General features: G+C 47.2%; 1 pseudogene; it reads left to right on the forward strand.

The window, feature by feature from the left end:
• The first annotated feature begins 368 nt into the window (after positions 1-368).
• On the forward strand, positions 369-2,497 carry LOC136639146 (zinc finger protein 239-like; annotated as a pseudogene).
• The last annotated feature ends 5,060 nt before the right edge of the window (positions 2,498-7,557 follow it).

Consider the following 7,557-nt stretch of genomic DNA (forward strand, 5'->3'; position numbering starts at 1 on the left):
CCTGCTCCCCGCTTCCGGTGGCTCCTCCCAGCCCCTCCTTAACTCCGCCTCGGGCGGGGCTGTCCCGGGCGGGGCCTCGCGCCCTCCTCCCATGCGCTAATTGGCTGCCTCCTCCCAGCATGCAAATCAGCTCCCGGCCAACGAGATCGTCTGGTCCCAGGACTGCTCAGCCCAGCCTGGTCGCATCACATCCTAACCCTCAGCACAGCCATTGGAGGGACAGCCAATGACAGAGGGCAACAGCGGGCAGGGGCGGGGCCTCTCTACGAATCGTCCAATCGCGATCGCCATTGACCTCGGAGACCGGGAAGGGCCGACGAGTGACAGTTACAGTGGGCAGAGGCGGGGGCGGGCCTGAAGGACCAGAGATGACTTGTGGAAAGCGAGGGGAACACCCGTGGCTGAGACGGGGCAGGCGCAGCTGGCGGGAAATCCAGGGGCTCTTGAGCAGGAAACTGCAACATCCCTGGAAGGAAGACAAAGAAAAGCAGCACGAGGGGGTGGGAGTCGTGGTTGTCCACAAGCATCACCCAGGCACATCCACCGGCTTCTGCCTGCCTGCCAGCCTGGCTTCCGCACGCCCTTCCACCACCTTCTACCCACGGAGCTCCACCAATTGTTCCTTTCTGCTCCATCTGTCAGCTCCAAGTGCACCACTGGCCCTGACCACATTTGCTTCAGTGCTGATCACGACCCTGATCTGGGTCCCATAACAAAGAGGCCGCTGGAACTTAACTTGAGAGGAACTTGTAGGAGCAGATCAAGTCATCTATTTATTTTTATTCCTGAATGTGCTTTATGCAGTGCACACTTCTCTTGATCGCTTTGAAAAGCACAAGATCAGACAGAAAATAACCAAGTTCAAGCTCTTCCTTGTGGAACAGGGAGTCACCTGACCACAGCCAGCAAGTCCTCCCCAGAGGTGCCAGGCCTGCTGCGAAATGGTGTCACTCTGGAAGCGTTCTCTGAAGTACACGCTTTGCTCCCCCCTCCCCCACAAACACACATTATGCACCCAAACCAGGAAGCTCTTTTTAACAGGGCTGGCCCAAAACCTCCTGGAGCCTGAGGTGGGGTGCTATCTCCCTCACCTGATGCTATCCCCCTTATCTGATGATGTGCCAGCCTCTGTCTCTCCCACACCATGGTTTGGAAAAAGCGGGGGGGGGGGGATGGAGCAGAAAAGGAAGTGTAGAGGAGAGTGGTAGAACATCCACCTCCACACTTCCTCTTTCTCTACCTACCCCTCTTCCTTTTCTAATTCAGACAGTTGGAGGAGGAGAAGTCTCATGCATGGGCATGGCCCTGATTGTTGAGGATTTGAGTTTGGGATTTCTCTCCCTTTCTTCCAGGGTATGGTCTTATCTGGGAATTAACCTGGGACCTCCTGCCCAAAGTATAAATGGTGTTATTTTCAATTTGTGTGTAAAAAGACTGTGGCTAGGAATCATTGTTCCACAGTAATGAGTGAATATCTGTAACAGTGGTTCTCAAACATTTCAGCACAGCACATGTCATTTTTAGAATGACAATCTCTCGGGACCCACCAGTAGTGATACCATTAACCTGGAATTGATTTCATGGCTGGAAGTGACATCATCAAGCATGAAATTTTTTAACAATGCCTTACAACAAAATCAAATCAAATAAGGGCGCAGTTCTAACCCCTTATGTCAGTGCTTTCCAGCACTGGCATAGGGGTGCCAATGGGACATGTGCTGCATCCTGCAGTTGGGTGTAACTCACAGAGGCCTCCTCAAAGTAAGGGAATGTTTGTTCCCTTACCTCAGAGCTGCATTGCCCTTATGTCAGTGCTGCACTGACATAAGGGGTTAGGATTGTGCCCTAAGTAAATTAGTAGTTTACAGTTAGTATAGGTTTAAAAATGTATTTAAAATAAAGAACCCTCCAAATCCTCCCCAAGCAGTTGCTGATGTGTTTTTTAAAAATTCCCAAAGATCTCAATGGCTGCAATCCTATCCACACTCACTTGGGAGGAAGCTCCATTGACTATCATGGTTAAACGCCTATACAGCTATACCTAGCTGTGCATCTAAGAACCCACACAGGGGAGAAATTATATCATTGTTTGGAATGTGGAAAAACTTCACTCAGAGCTCAGACCTGAATGTGTACCAAAGATCGCACACAGGGGAGAAACCATGTAAATGCTTGGAGTGTGGAAAGAGCTTCAGGGACAGCAGACAGCTTACCGTGCAACAAAGAACCCACACGGGAGAGACCATATAAATGCATGGAGTGTGGAAAGAGCTTCACTGGCAACAATAGCCTAACTGTGCACCAAAGAACCCACACCAGTGAGAGACCATACCAATGCTTGGATTGTGGAAAGAACTTCAGCCAGAGCTCAAGCCTGACTTCGCATCAAGCAATCCACACGGGTGGGAAAAGATTTTAGTGCTTGGAGTGTGGAAAGACTTTCAGTGACAGTGAAAACCTGACTGTGTATCAAAGAACCCACATCCTGGACATTTGAGCCCATTCATTCATTTCAATCATTCATCTAAGTTCCATCTCTAATGTATTTATTTAAATTTTATATTTCATTTTTTTTCCCCACCCTCAATACCGTGTCAGATATTTGATGCGGCCCTTTGGCTGAAAAGTTTGGAGACCCCTGAACTATATCAATGATTGAAGTGTGGAAAGAGCTTCAGCCAGAGCTCAAGCCTGACTTTGCATCAGAGAACTCACTCGGGATAAATCATCCAAATAAGTGGTTCTCAAACTTTTTAGCACTGGGACCCGCTGTTTAGAATGACAATCCTTTGGGACCCACCAGAAGTGATGTCATTAACCTTAAAGTGATGTTATGGCCAGAAGTTACATCATCAAGCAGGAAAATTAGCACTCCTCATATGACCTAATCAAATCTAAGTAAATTACAAGTATAAGTTTAAAAATTTATTTAAAATAAAGAAGAACCCTCCTAACCCTTTATCTGTTTAAAAAATTCCCAAGTATCCCAAAGGCTGCAGTCTTATGTACACTTATCCAGAAGTACATCCCATTGAGTATCATTGTTAAAACATATACACAGTAGCCTGTTAAAAGTACACATCTGAAACATTTCCCCAAACGCAATTACATACCATGGTAACATCAAATCTAGTATATTAAAAATAAAATATACATTGAAATAAATGGGGACCTGAAACTGGTTCGTGACCCACAGTTTGAGAAACACTGATCTAAATGCTTGGTGTGTGGAAAGAGCTTCAGTTGAGTGTCGGAAAGGAGAGATACAAAGACAAAGAATAAGGGGCACAGCCTAGTTGAGGAGAGGTGAGGAACTGGGCACAATGGAAGAAGAGGCATATTGCCTTAAAAACAGTCGCAGAACCCAGAAGAGTCTCTTGGAAGCCAGACGGTGAAGACATGAGGTGACGACCATAGTGAACACCATACAGCACCTTTTCTCAAACTGTGAGTCAGGACCCAGTAGGTGGGTCGCGAACCTTTCTCAGATGGGTCCCCATTCATTTCAATATTTTATTTTTAATATGTTAGACTTGATGCTGCCATGGAATGTGACTGCATTTGGGGAATTGTTACAGATCTATACTTTTAACAGGCTACTGCGTATATACGCTTTCAACAATGATATTAAATGGGACTTACTCCTGGGTAAGTGGTAGGATTGCAGCCTAGGATTGTTAAAAAGTTTCCTGCTTGATGATGTCACTCCTGGTCATGACATCACTTCCGGTGTGTCCTGACAGATTCTCATTCTAAAAAGTGGGTCCTGGTGCTGAAAGGTGTCAACTGAAAAGTGGAATTGGAGGCTGCAACCAGGAGCAGAAAAATTGTTGTGGGGGGGGGGGAGGCTGTTTAATTCTGCTTCCCATACCCTCCCTCCACCAGCTGGTTTCGCACTGATGGATGAAAAGGCATTCCCATATCTTTTCCCCTATGGTGACAAAGTCAACTTGGAGGTCAAGATTCTGAGTGGACAAGTGGTGGGAAAAGGTGAAGCACCCCTCCACCTGTGGTTCCTTCATTGAAACTGGTAGCCTCCGATGCCACCGTTCAGCTCAAAAAGAGAAATGGTTCCTAAATCTTCATCCTGTCTCGTTTGGTGTTCCAAAGGAATGAAAGCCCTGCTGGTTCCCAGCTGTAGGATGCTTGCAAGTGCCATGTTGACATGTGTGAAACATTTCAGAGGGGCAAGAGAGACAGAGGTACACTGGAATGAATGCTCTTTGAAGGCCCGTAAGAAAGAAGGAAGCACCTGACAGAAGTTCAAGGGTCACAGACAGGAGTTCTTCAGTGTTATATCAATATTAATCAATGCATTAAATCAGATGGGTTGATTTGTCTTTATTTTAACCTGCTGCAGCATCATCTTGGTGAACAGCAGACTCGGCTTGCGGGCAGACAGCTTGGCATTTGTTAGTCCAAAAAACTACACAACCACTGTTTGGAGAAGTGTAAAATGTAATGTAATGTAACGTCATGCACACTGGGGCAAAGAATCCAAACTTCACATATAGGCTAATGGGTTCTGAGCTGTCTGTGACAGGCCAGGAGAGAGATCTTGGGGTGGTGGTGGAGAGCTCGATGAAAGTGTCGACCCAATGTGTGGCAGTGGTGAAGAAGGCCACTTCCATGCTTGAGATTATTAGAAAAGGTATTGAGAATAAGACAGCTAATATTGTAATGCCGTTGTATGAATCAATGGTAAGGCCACACGTGGAGTATTGTGCCCAGTTCTGGTGGCCACATCTCAAAAGGATATAGCGGAAATGGAAAAGGTGCAGAAGAGAGCGACCATCCCCTGTGTAATTTTGTATGTCTCAATCATGTCTGCCCAGGCACCTCTTTTCTAGACTGAAGAGCCCCAAATGCTGTAGCCTTTCCACGTAAGGGAGGTGCCCCAGCCCAGGAATAATTTTTTCTAGGACTGACTTACCAACCCAAGGGAGCAGCCTGCCAAGTGAGCCCTGGGCCAAGGACTGGGAGGGGACGGGAAACTGTGGCAAGGTGTGGTTGAGCAGACCACAGTGGCCCACACCACAAGTACATGCAGGATCCTTCCCTTTCCCTGCAAGAGGAAGACTAGGACCCACAGGGCAGGGGGCCCCTCCTGCCTAGACCCTCCCCAAGCAGGGAAGGTGGAACCAGCAAGGGGAGAGGAGCCCAGCCAAGGCCTGGAGAATGGCTGACTGAAGTGGTGGCTGACTGAAGAAGGCCCTAGTGGGGAGTAGGGTTCTCTCAAAGCCCCCTTGCTCTGAGGCCCAGGGGATGAAGAAGGAGCCAATCCAGGAGGGGGTGGTGTGGAAAACCCTACATAGATTGCTGAGCCTATACCGGTGGGGACCCTGGTGGCAAGCAGGAGCCCGATCCCCCCTTTTTGGGGCCCTGACACCACATGTTCCAGCCTCTGGACCTTTGCAGTTTTCACAATTCCCCCGTCTACCCCTCCCCCACCGCCCAGGAGAAGGCCATCCATTTTAGGGGGGGGGAGATATTTTGCAATTAGTACAAAATGACCATCAGTAAAGTAAATAAAAAGAACTCCAAACTCCTTGCTTGGGGGGAGAATGCATGATTCTGTATTGAATATTCTTTGTCAGAGCAAACCTTGACCATAACAAGCACCCCAGATCAGCTCAAAGTTCTGTCTCATCCCTCGTTCTGCTTCCAACCGTGACCAGATGCCTCCAGGAAGCCCACAGGCGGCGCATGAAGGCAACAGCTGCCAGTCATTCTGTGGCCTGTCCCACAAAGCCTGTGATTTTCAACCATGTTCTTTTCATGGCTCACTGACCTCTGAGGCCTTCTCTATGGTCTTCGCCTCTTGTGATGTCTCTTTCGGCTTTTCAGAGCTTCTTCCAGGTCCCGCAGCTCTTTTTCTTTGTAGTCTGCAGTAACAAATTATCCAGTGGAGGAAGAGGAACAATTTCTTATTAAACACGGTTGTCCTCAGAATCTGGAAGAGTTTTTCAGCTATTTTCAACCGCCATGCTCCAAAACCCCCACAGCTCACCTTTGCAATTTTCACAGCACACCAATGTGCTGCGGTACAAAGGTTGAAAATCACTGCACTAGGCTGTAAAGGTTGAGGCAGCAGGTCTGGAATAGACTCCGCCTGAGACCCTGGAAAGCTGTTGCCAGTCAGGAAATTCCACTGGGCTAGACAGATAGATAGGCTGAGTCAGTTTCACTTGTTCTCAATATCTCAAAGGTTTGGTGAGCTGGTTACAGTGGTGAGAATTTGTACAATCTGAAGGTCATTTCTTCTCGGTTCATACATTCCTTGGGAACAAAATGGGACTCAAGGGGACCTCCTACTGATTGTCCTTTGCCCAAAGAACAAAAAAAACAATAGTCAGTTTTCCTTGAAACCTGTCCGGTCATCCTTGGTCTTTCGAATAAATCCTACATGGTAACTTGGGGCCCTTCTTGATGAGACTTGGGGGAAGCTGGTTGGTGTGCTTCCACAGATTTGAATTGGGGGGGGGGTTGAATTACCTGGGGTGCTGCACCAGGTGATGGCAATCACAAGCTCTCTCCTGAACCACCTACTCAACAGCAACAATATATTGGTTATAAAACAGGTTATCATGCACACACATCATGATTGGTTATCATGCACGCACATCAAAGTTGTGAGAGGGGTGACAAAGCAAAAAACTATTTAAAAGCAAAAAACTATTTTTAAAGTGAACAAATCACAAGTTCTGAAGGTGATCTTGCCTGGGACATCATTTCATCTAAATCCATGAGTACCCACATCAAGACTGTGACTTTTTTGGGGGGCGGGGGTGTCCTTAACAGCAATCTGATACATGAAATTAAGCAGGCAAAGCTTTTCCCCATTGTTTCACCTCCCTGCCAGGAAAGTTTTTTCCCTAAAGTTGAAACGCAAGCTGTAGCAATAAGTAACACCTGCATGGGCAGACCCGGAAGCAAATTCTGTCTTGGCTCTAAATCCCCCCTCCCCAAGCTAAGTTAGATCAGGCAGGAAAAAAGGGAGAGAGCCCTCTTCCACCCTCTCCCCCTCACCTAGGAGATCTAGTGGCTGATGACCTCATCTCCCCCCCCCCATGTCAACAGAATCCTCCTCCTCCCATTTAACATAAGAGCAGCCCCACTGGATCAGGCCATAGGTCCATCTAGTCCAGCTTCCTGTATCTCACAGCGGCCCACCAAATACGCCAGAGAGCACACCAGATAACCTTATTCTGGTGCCCTCCCTTGCACCTGGCATTCTGACATAGCATTTCTTGTAATGGAGAAATATCAAACAAAATTGACTATGATGATATCAGCATACAAACAAAACACCTTTCAGGAATTGAATGGAGATGAATCAATTGGATTTTATTTTTAAAAACATAATGCAGCAATTCCGCACATGGTTCTTCACATTTGTGGTGCAAAATTCACAGTACACCTGCTATTCTTTTTACGCATTCTTTATATAGGCGCTGTGTGTGGCATTCTTTATATAGGGTGAGCGCATGGTGGTTTGGAGAAAGTGATAGATGTGCATCACATAAACTAAAAGGTGCACAGTATGTTGCTTTTGGA

The sequence above is a fragment of the Tiliqua scincoides genome, chromosome 2 (genome assembly GCF_035046505.1).
Source record: "Tiliqua scincoides isolate rTilSci1 chromosome 2, rTilSci1.hap2, whole genome shotgun sequence".
NCBI classification, from domain to species: Eukaryota; Metazoa; Chordata; class Lepidosauria; order Squamata; family Scincidae; genus Tiliqua; species Tiliqua scincoides.